The sequence below is a fragment of the Echinops telfairi genome, unplaced genomic scaffold, assembly GCF_000313985.2.
Source record: "Echinops telfairi isolate 266 unplaced genomic scaffold, ASM31398v2 ScPeMD7_18;HRSCAF=68, whole genome shotgun sequence".
NCBI lineage: Eukaryota > Metazoa > Chordata > Mammalia > Afrosoricida > Tenrecidae > Echinops > Echinops telfairi.
In genome coordinates, this window is record NW_022103915.1 from 51,076,859 (window position 1) to 51,088,042 (window position 11,184).

General features: G+C 48.4%; 1 non-coding gene across 1 annotated transcript; it reads right to left on the reverse strand.

The window, feature by feature from the left end:
* Positions 1-2,092: 2,092 nt before the first annotated feature.
* Positions 2,093-2,216, reverse strand: LOC115868898. Its single transcript, XR_004045859.1, has one exon. It is a non-coding gene; the product is annotated as a small Cajal body-specific RNA 4 (non-coding RNA).
* Between the last annotated feature and the right edge of the window lie 8,968 nt (positions 2,217-11,184).

Consider the following 11,184-nt stretch of genomic DNA (forward strand, 5'->3'; position numbering starts at 1 on the left):
GGACAAATTGTTAAAAATCAGGACTGTCCCGCCAAAAGCGGGACTGTCTGGTCGCCTTAGTTATAATGGGACAGGTTGCGAGCAGGCTGTTGGGGTGGGAGGACCCGGCCGAGAGGGGTGAGAGGACAGGGAATGACAGTGCTCACAAGATAGCCCTGGTGTTGTTTGGAAGGCTGGTGTCTAATGGCAAAGGTTCCTACCACACACAGATGTTCTCCAAAATGTGTCCTGAAAAAAAGAACTTTTGAAAAGGGGCTCATAGGATAATAATACGTGACTAAAGTTCTGAGACATCGAGCATCAAAGAAACCTGTTTCCTGTGTCTAACCACACTTTCCGGACCCTTGCATGTATAATCGAGTGTACGTCGTGTCTATTAACAATGTCCTAAACTAGCATTCTTCTGAGCACATTTTAGCAACTCTGCTTCATCACCTGCTGGAACTTTTACGTTAACACGATGAAGTGAATTATGATCACAGTATGTATATTGTACGGAGAATGTTTACAGCTGCTTGATGAAGTTCTGAGCTGTCTTAATTCATGTTCTCTATTTCACTTCTCCCCTAGATCTCTCTGGGTCCTAATATCCATTGCAGTGGCCACACAGAATCTCACAGACAAAATCCACGATTAAAGGGTTTATTAAGGAAGCTAACTGGTCGTAATGGCAGTGAGAAATGCTCAGGGTAGTTCTTTACCAAGACATCGTACAAAGTTTCAGGTCTGCTAATAAATGTCCAACGGGCAGACCACTCTGCTGTAAGCCTCAGCCTGAAGCCATGCAGCCCAAGCTCCACGAGTCAGCAAATCCAAGCCCCTGGAGTAAGTGCCCAGAGACACCTCACTCCAGTAAGCCTCCGTCTGAGGCACTCAGATCCACTTCCGTGAGTCAGCAAGTCCACCTTCCCCAATTAAGTGCCCAAAGGCATCCCACGCTGCGAGCCAGCCTCCTCCTGCATCACCCTGTTCGTGCTCTGGCTCCTGGTCCTGCTGCTGCTCCTCTCATGGGATAGCTGTCATCCGGATCCAGGCGGTTCCCTGCCCAGGGACCTTGGGTCCAGATGGCAAGCTCCTCGGGCTCTTTCTGGTCATGAGATCCTTCCTCCTGCTTCTCAGAGGGCTAGTTTTATACACAGCAGGATGGCACGCCAGGGAATCCTAGTCGTAATTACTCACAGGTGAATCTTATCAGTGGCTTCTCCCACGTTCTTACCAGACCCATGCAGGGCAAGGTTGTTTGGTGGGAGTTAGAAACTTTAGCTGGAGAAGCCACATTAAATAATTCACTGCCCCGGCAGTTTCCCTTTAAAAATCCTATTTTCCTTTTAAAGTTTGGATGAACGTACCACATATTTTTAAAAAGCCAAAAGGAATATGATTTGTAAGGCATGTGTTAGGTTTACTTTACTTTTCTATGACGGTAAATAGCAGACAACACAGTTGGGCTGGACACAGTCAGAATTCACCCACAGCTGACGAGCTAAGTCCACACTGACAAGCCTCATCTAGATCAGGAATCAGCCTTCCAGTAAAGGCAGTTACAAAGGTGCCCACAGTGTAGTAGTGATTCTTTCATTGACAGCTGACATCAATTCATTTAGTGTGAAAAGTTTAAGACACATCATCCCTCCCCCCAAAAAATCCTTTTTAATAAAGATTTTTTTAAATGGTTGGCATTCTTTTGGTTTCTTTAATCAGTGCTCCTGGCAATTACAGAGACTTTTTTCTTTTCATTTTTTAAAACTGTTCTCATTTGAGTCTTAGCCACCAGTTAAGTACTCTGACCTTATGGCGTGTAAGCCTGCCCAGAAATCAGACCCCGGTTGAACTACCACAAAAGTATAAATGAACATTTAAGGCCAGAATCTTCCCTGTTGCCTGTGGAGTCTCTGCTGAAATGAATCAGGATTGGTGCTCTATAGTGAGACAGAAAACAACTGCATATTATCTGCCAGGACACTGGGGGTTTATATTGATGTGTAACAAGTTGATTTGGAATACTGGAATTTATTCTATTTTCTGTGTGTGTGTGTGTGTGTGTGTGTGTGTGTGTGTGTGTGTGTGTGTGTGTGTGTGTGTGTTTCCTTCCAAATGTTGGTGACAGTCAGCCCTGTAACACTCTCCAGTAAGGGCTACTCTCTCCAACCCCTTTTTCTAGGAGGTCTGCATCAGAAGTCTTGCTTCATCAGACTCGGCCTTCTTAGGCCTCCATACTATTTTGTTTTTTGGTTTTTTTCCCTCCTCCTCTTTTATAAAGGCAATTAACTAACCCCAGGAAGGATTCTTCAAGTTATGTAATACTGTTTTTTTGAAATCCCAGGCTCATTGGTAACTTGGTCTTATTCTTCCAATTGACATACAATTTTCAATGGAAAGGCCCAGATTTGAAATAGTGTTTATTTCCATTGTTTCTGTTTCTCAAGTTTAAAAAAAACCAAAAACTAAAGCTATATAAAGCTTGTAGATTAAACAGAATAAATTTCGGAATTAAAAATACAAGTAGTTGTAACCTCATCTCTGGGGAAACCTTGGGCAATAAAATTTCTGGTGTTAATCACAACATTCACATGCATTTCTACTCTGTAAGCCTCCGAGTTGGAATTCCATCATCTGTAGTGGGAAGACTACACAGTAACATTAAAGTGTGGAAGAGAGAAAACCTCTCCAGTCTCTCACACTTCGTTTCTCAGATATTTCAAGAACAGTATCGAAAAGTCCATCCGGAAGGTGAGCTGTATTCATGCTTTTGCGGCCCCTCCCTAAGCGAGAGCTAGGCTCGTGCACCCCCATGCGCTGTAAGCTTTAAAGAACAGAACACCACTGCTGTGAGTTGATTCCAATTCACAGTCCATACAGGACAGACTAGAAAGTGCTCCATCAGGCGTCCACGCTGTGCTCTACAAGAGCAGACTGCCGCGTCTTTTCCTACAGAGAAGCTGGTGGGACCAAGTCACCAGTCTTTCAACGAGCAACCCAACACTTGACCTACTTTGCCACCAGGGCGCTTCTGAACATTAGGCTTGGCCGATGGGAAGTGAGTGGGAGCCACCCGAGTCACCTACAAACAGAAAGCTAGCGTGTGGATCTCCCATCCTCTCTCCTTCTACCACAAGTCAGTGTCCATGCGAGGGCTGTTCTGTCAGCCTAAGTTCCTGAATGATGGTGACAGAGGGGCCGATCCCCAAGGGGCAGGCAGCAGGAGCAAGAAATAAGTCTTGGTCATTGTTAGCCATCAGGAGCTGGGGGTTATTTGTCACCGCAACACAATTCAACCCATTCTGACGATTACAGAAACCTCAGCGCTCTATTCCAGGAGACTTGAGAGTTCAATTGTGAACCGCAAGGTCAGTGGTCAAACCCAGCAGCCGCTGCACAGAAGAAAGACGTGGCAGTGTGTTTCTGTCCAGACGACAGCTGTGGAAACCCTCTGGGGTGGCTATCCTCCATCCCATAGAGTCTCCTTTGATGGTACTCTGTGTTCACTCCACAGGAATGAATCACGTTCCACCAGGAACGTTCCCAGGAGTGACGGTGTTCCACTAGGAACATAAACTCCTGGAATGGGAGAGGGCATGTGGTGGCAAATTAATTTTATTTCTCCCGGCAACTCTAAACCCCGAAGCAAACCAAACGAGTTGCGGTCAACTCACTTCCAACTCATGGTGACCACGTGTTGTAGAGAAGGACTGTGCTCCAGTGGGGTCAGCCTGTGACCTGGCCGAAGCACATCACCAGACCTTTCTTCTAAGTGTCCTCTGACTGGGTTTGACCCACTAACCCCCTGGTTAGTGCCTTGAACTCTTTTGCCACCCAGGGACTCCCAGATCCTCTCTCAGCCGTGGAATCACGACTTGACTCACCTCCGTAAAGAAGGATGCTAGGTCTTGTTCTTGCCCAGCGGCAGCGGATGCTATGTGAATTCCTATGCCTTCCACGTGGGGGGAGCACGGGAAGTGGTCCATCCTTGGCCTACAGCCTGCACTCACTACCTTTCTCGGTTGGTTTGTATTTTCCAATTTTGTGAACAAGGTCTGGTTTGTTTCAGGCACTTAGAAGTGAACAAGCATTCACCTAATGTCATTTGCTATGTAAATGTTCATCTGATGTACAATGAAACATGAAAGAGAAATAGAGAGCGCGAGTATGGATTAGACACAGAAGGAACATACTTGGATGTGTTATCAGGACGTGGAGAAGGTCATCATGCTTGGTAAAGTAGAAGGTCCACAAAAAAGAGGAAGGTCATTAACAAGATGGACAGACATGGTGGCTGCAACCATGGCCCAAAGAGAGGAACAATTGTGAGGATGGTGCAGGACTGGGCAGTTTGTCCTGTTGTACATCAGGTCACTCTAAGTCAGAACCAAGTCAACAGCACCTAACAGCAACAACAACGAGTGAGGCCACCTGTCAGTTTGTCATGCTGCTACCGGGATGTTGGGAAGCTATGGCACTTGTATTTCAAATATCAGCCAGGTCACCCATGGTGGATAGATTCCAAGTGGTGTTTCCAGACTAAGGCTAGAAAGAAAGGCTTAGTGATCCCACCGAAAACCAGGCAGGTCGCAACAGAACAGTGCTGACAGGGGTGCTGGGAGATGAGCCCCCGCGGTAGGAAGGCAGCCCTCTCAGTCCACAGGGGCTGCGGGGCATTGGACTCCAGCATGCCCGTCAGGCACACTGTCATCGTGTTGTACGTGGGTCGTCAGGCCGTGCAGTCCATTCGACGGCAGCTAACAACAACGAGAAGACTGAGGAGTGTGTAGACGAGACCACTAGGTAGACATGATGTGCAAAAGGATGTGCAGGAGGCAAAACACAGTGTGGTAGACGCCGATCACAGTGGAAGCAGGGACTGGTGGCACAGGGACCCTAGCAAGAACTCCGGGCAGCATCCTCAAAGCACCTGGCCTACCTACTGCATAAGGGAGGGGAGTTTCAGCCAATTAGCACTAAGGCACGGGCACTAGATGAGCTCAGCAAGCAGGAGACGTTGGAACCATCAAGTGGCCGACATCTGGCTGCCACTCCTGATGATGGCAAGTGGGTGTCTCTGGTTCACTGGCAGCGAGTTGAAGCAATGGGTGTGTGACGGCAGAACGCCCCCACCCCCACCCACCCCCGACAATCCTGGCAGCTCTGTCCCTGGCCTGGCGCTCATTATTCTTTGTGCAGTGATAATGAGCCTGCTGCTTTGTGAGCTTCGGAGGTAAGGGGAAGAGATGAGCTGGGTTTAATGGCTGCTGACTCATAAGACATCGGGGCCCTGGCCTGCCTCTAATGTGAGGTGTGCACTTGAATCAGGAATGATTTTCCCTTCTGCTCAAGCAAAGATCGCCTGCTAAGGAAGGCTAAGCACGCAGGTAGGAACAGAGACCTGAGAACTCTGTTTCTGCCACCAGGGATGGGAGTGGGGAGAGGACAGAGCAGGTACACACACACACCCAGCCCTCCCGTTAGCTCTAACTGCTGCGGAAAAAAAGCATTAACACTGCCACTGAGTGCTACCCAGAGGGATTATCCTCATGTGGCCAGTGTTTCAGAAAGACTGTCCTGCGCAAAGGATCACTGTGGTTGATAAGACGACTCCAAGTTAGAGTGACCTCATGGGGCCGGAAGAGAACCGCTCCACGGGGCTCACTTGGCTGTCCTCTATGAGGCAGATGGCCAGGTCTTCCTCCCGCGTAACTGCTGGGTAGTTCCAAACCACCAACCTCTTGGTGTGCAGCTGAGCGCTTCACTGCTGTGCCGCCGTTCCCTGGCTGCAGAAGTGAATCAAGCCCCTGGCACCTCACGGAAGTGAAGTGTGCCGTCCAGAGGGGAGTGAACAGTGAGATACAAGACACGTTCAATGACGTATGGGCCTCACTGGGTAAAAGCGACAAGGTACGGGCATCCCGAAGCAAAATAGATTCCACGTGTCTTCAGAGGTGAGGGAAGGCTCCCACTGAGGTGGCATCTGAAGGCGCGGCAGGATGGCCCACAGCAGAGAACCAGGAAATAACAGTCCCTGCTGTGGCGGCTGGGGGGCAGTGCCCCTCAGGGCTTTTTCTGGGACCGGATCAGGGGCTGGAGACGTTTAGTTCTCCGGCTCTTTTTAAGGACATGCTTGGGAACTTGCACTTGATGTTCTATACGGAGGAGAAAACAATGAGACACCTTTTGGAGCATGTTGTGGGTGTTGGGTGCCATTGACCCCATTTGAACTCAGGGTGACCCACGTGCCACAGAAGGAAACGCCCGGTCCCGCGCCGTCCCCACAATGGCCTGAGTCTATTGTGGTTACTATGCGTCCATCTCTCCTCACTGAAGAACTTCTTTTCTGTGCTGGCCTTCCACTTGACCAAGCATCATGTCCTTTTCCAGGAGCTGGTCTCTCCTGATAACACAGGTCAAGTAGATGGACGGAGGCTTGCCATCCTCACTTCAAAGGATCGTTCTGGTAACATGAGGCGGGTACCTGCACCCACTGAGTCCCTGTGCATGACTGAGCACTGTGCTGCAAGTGTCGAACAGGATCTCTTTACACAGGTACTTTTTACACACGTTCCTTTGAACAGATTGGAAAACCGAGGCTCAGAGGGATTAAGCGTGTTAGCCGATGTCAAGCAGCCAGCAAGTATCATTGAGTCCATGTGCATCACTGCAGCCTATTCACCTTCTTGATAGGGACGCAAACATCATACTTTCTAGACAAAATCCCAGAGAAGAACACTCCCAACCTGCTCCACCCTGGGTAACCCTGTGAGTGCCACAGCTTGCCCAGTGAGCCTGTCCTGAGCGTGTAAGAGATGCGGGCAGAGGGTGTGAACACATAAATGTACCCACATCGAGCCCATAGCCAACCTGTTCTTTCCTTCCTGACAGATAACCTGTGTGTTTGGAGCCCTTTCTTTTCAGGAATGTATCCTACCACAGCCATGGAGGGTCGGGTCTCCCCAGATGCTCACTGCCATTGAGTCCATGTTGCAGGCTCACAGCCACCCGACAGGACAGGGTAGAACTGCCTCTGTGGGTTTCCAAAAGTGTAACTCTTTATGGGGTAAGAAAGCCTTGTCTTTCTCCAGCAGAGCAGCTGGTAGTTTTAAACTGCTGCCCGTCAGAATCACAGCCCAATATATAGCCACTATGCCACCAGGGCTCCTCTACAGTGCAGCTTCAATAGTAAGGGACGTCTGCTCGGAGCACTGTGCTCTTTTCAAGAACTATCTAGATGGACTCGAGGTGACCACAGCAACTTGAAAGATGAAACTGGACGCTTGGGGGTGGGGGGAGTGGCAAGGTGTTTATGCTCGTGGGGGAGGAGCAACTCAGAAAATGAGGTCAGAGAAGGTAGGGGGAGCAAGGGGGAATCGATCACAAGGCTCAACATATAACCCCTTCCCAGGGGGACAAAGGAAAAGTGGGTGAAGAGCGACAGAGGATGATGTAAGATATGAAAATAATAATCTATAACATCAAGGGTTCATGAGGGAGGGCAGGCACGGGAGGGAGGGGGAATGAGGAGCTGATATCAAGGGCTCAAGTAGAAAGAAAATGCTTTGATAATGATGATGGCAGGATGCATGCAAATGTGCTTGCACACTGGATGAATGTATGGATTGCGATAAGAGATGTAAGAGCCCCCAATTAAAGCGGTTAATAAAAAAAAAAAGAAAGAAAGGAACAAGAAAATGAGGTGAGAGCCTGCTTGAAGCCTGGGATCAACGTCACCGGACTGCACATGTAGAAACTGCTGAAGGTGTAGATACGCAGGTGTTTTGCTGTGTATGTTATCAACAACCACAGAAGCAAGTTACTTTTGATGGCCAGCAAATCTATGAAGAAATGCTCATGAATACTAGCCATTGAAGAGATGCCAATCAAAACAATGATGAGATGCCAACTTACACCGGCACTGACAGCAGAGTGGGGGGAAAAACAAAAACGAAAAACAGAAAATAACAAATGCTGAAGAGGCTTCTGTGGTACTTACATAATCTGGTGTCAATTTGAGGATTCAGAGTGAAGAGGTGGAGTCTAGCCTGTCAATCAGATCAAGGCCAATGAGGCCTCTGCATGGGCATGGCCTTCTCAGGAGGATTCTGGGAACTCCTGTATTTCCTCCTTAGTGGTGGAAGACTCTTTCTCTGCTCACTCCCTGTGGAGATGTCTGCAAGACATCCCTGTGGAGAAGACACATGGAGAGGGGCTGATGGAGCCAGACCTCTGGAGCCAGAAAAGCCACAGGGAGACCGCTACTAGAGCTGAGATGCTTACAAAGCCACTGGATCTACAAGACTTCCCACCCACTGGCCTGTGATCTTCCTGTATTCAGCATTATTGCATATGTTTCGTGAGTCTGTAGAGGACTTTATAGATTGGTATTGGACATATGGGCTAATATCAGACTTATGGACCTGATCTGGACTGGGATGGATGTTTTCTCAATATTCAACTGCTCTCGTATATAAAGCTCTTTCTTACACACATATGAGTGTCTATGAATTTGTTTCTCTAGTCTACCCAGACTAACACAGCTTCGGAGAGATTGGAATCCTCATGCACGGCTGGCAAGACTGTACATAACAAGGTGCAACCGCTGTGGAAAGCAACGTGCTCCTACCTCAAACAACTGGGAAGCTCTCCGCTGGGCACCCTGTGAGGAGCAGAAGGATTTCTCTTAAGTTGTCTCCCCAAAATATGTACCAGACTTAGCTGCTTAAGAATGACTGTACTGGGGGGAGCGGGAAGGGAGGGGAAAAATGAGGACCTAATGTCGGGGGTTTAAATGGAGAGAAAATGTTTTGAGAAACGATGTACAAATGCGCTTTACACAATTGATGTGTGTATGGATTGCGATAACAGTTGTATGAGCCCCTAATAAAATGTTAAAAAAAAAAAAAAAGAATGACTGTACTATAGGTGATCAGCGAAAGTAGGTCAGAGGTTATTCTCCTTAACATCAGCCATCTATAGTGGCTAGACTATTATTCTGACTCACCCTAAATAAGACCCACTCCCTTCTGATAAGGTGGTCTGTTTACTTGTGGGAGATACCAGAGAGGGCAAACCCACCCAAGGGTGACCAAGGTTAGGTAGCCATTATCAGCTGTCTAGATCAAGCAGACACCACTGTTTATCCCACAACAAATATGGGCACACCCCTAGGTCATCCCCCTCCTATTGATTGTATTGCCTATGTTACTACCCCTCCCGGTGACTGACTTAGGTTATTGTCCGCTATCAGGGGACTTGCATGCCTCCCAGAATAGTAGTTGTCGGTTTTATTATATGAGACATCAGAGTGATCAAACTTGTTCTAGAATGAATTGTATTGCCCCTTTCTGTGATGTATGACTCGGTAATCTGACCCCCCTAAAGTGATATGATGCGCAGTTAGCAATAAATAATGAGGCTCCCTGGTTCTCAGGAGGGTGGCTGGCCGAGGGCAGCTGAGGAAGGAGGGATGCTTCCCGTGAGGGCTGCTCCCATGAGGGCGGTGGATGAGAGGGCAGCTCCCGCAAGGGAGGCGGCTCCTGCTCTGGCAGCCGGGTTCCCCCCACGAGGACCACCAAGTGGGGCGGAGGTGAGCAATGCTACTATGTAATATGTCTGACTGTATTATTGTATTATCTCTCATGCTCTCGATGACTTTAATATAATACTTATATATCTCAACCGTACAATTGTGCATTACTGAACCCAGAAGTAGTATTACTAAACCTGCGACTAGCGGTGGGGGCTGGCGCCCCACCTCCGTGCCCTTTTAATTTAGTACTACAGCACCCCAAAGAGTAAGAGCCATAGCACAAGCAGGCAGACACACACCCATGCTCATCACTGCACTGGTTACAGTTAGCAGGAAGAGGGAAACGGCCTCAATGCATGAGAATGGATAATGAGATCTTGTTTCATACACACAATGGGCTACCATGCATTGCTATAAATAATAATAATAAAATCTCGAAGCACCTTAGAGTGTGGATTGGCCAGGAGCACAATGTGCTGAGGGAAATCAAACAATCACAAAAGGACCAATATTGTATGTGACTACCGTTAGGAAGGAAAAAATCAAGACCAAGGTTTGCATGCCAAATGAAACAGACTTTGATGGTGACCATGTGGGGGAGGGCAAGATGAAACAATAGACAGATGAAGCGGTAGACAGGTGCTACTTGGGCAGGTGGGGAGGTGGTGTTTAGCCAGAGGGAGTGGAGAAATCAAAGGCTGCGGGGAGGAGGACAAACCTTCTGGGGTGGGGGTGAGGGTGCGGTTGATAAGTAGCTTAAATTGTGTAACACAAACGTGATCATCTGAAACGTATACCCCTACCCAGTTCACAATAAAATATATATATAAATACATGACTTTGTACAAAGAAATGCAGGTTCATTGTAGAAAATCTAGAACAGAAAGAAGTAAGAGCCACAAAGCAGCTCAGAGCTCAGAGATAGCCGCAGAGTAGCTCCAGAATTTCTGTGGGCTTACTGCTGACGGCCTGCACTCTTCCAGGCTGACGGTTCAGAAGGAAGCCTGCACACCGATCAATTACAGGCGTGATGCTCAGGCCCTGGTGCACAGAGAGGTGGGAGGCCAACACACCGACCGCAGAATCTCAGCAGGAAGTCGGCAGAGACTTCATGGAAGAGCTGTGGTGGTGGTTGTCACCAAAACCCCACCAGACTCGCTGCCATCAAGTCAATTCTGCCTCGCAGCAACCTCCTGTGGGTTTCCAAGACAGACACTGTGGACGGGAGTGGGAAGCCCAGTCCTTTCTCTGGTTTTAAACTGCCAGCCACTGGGATGGAAGCCCAACGCGTAACCACTCCACCACCAGGGCTCCGTCAAGTTAGTTCTGGTCCATAGCCACCTTATGCAAAATCAAATGAAATGTTTCCCGGTCTCGCACCGGCATGACCATTGTCCCTCAGCTTGAGTCCCAGTGCCATTGAACCAACTGCCACCCGGGCCGACCTCCAGGTGTGCAGGGTACAACCTGCACTTCATAGGGGTCCAAAGCCGGGACCTTTTGGAAGCATGTCGTCAGGCCTTTCTTCTAAGGCGCCTCTAGGTGGGTTTGAACCACCAAACTTGCCATTATATTGGTAGATACATAATCTTTTGTCAATTTGAGGATTAAGAGTGTAGAGGTGGATTCTAGCTTATCAATCAGATCATAGCCAATGAGGCCTCTGTGTG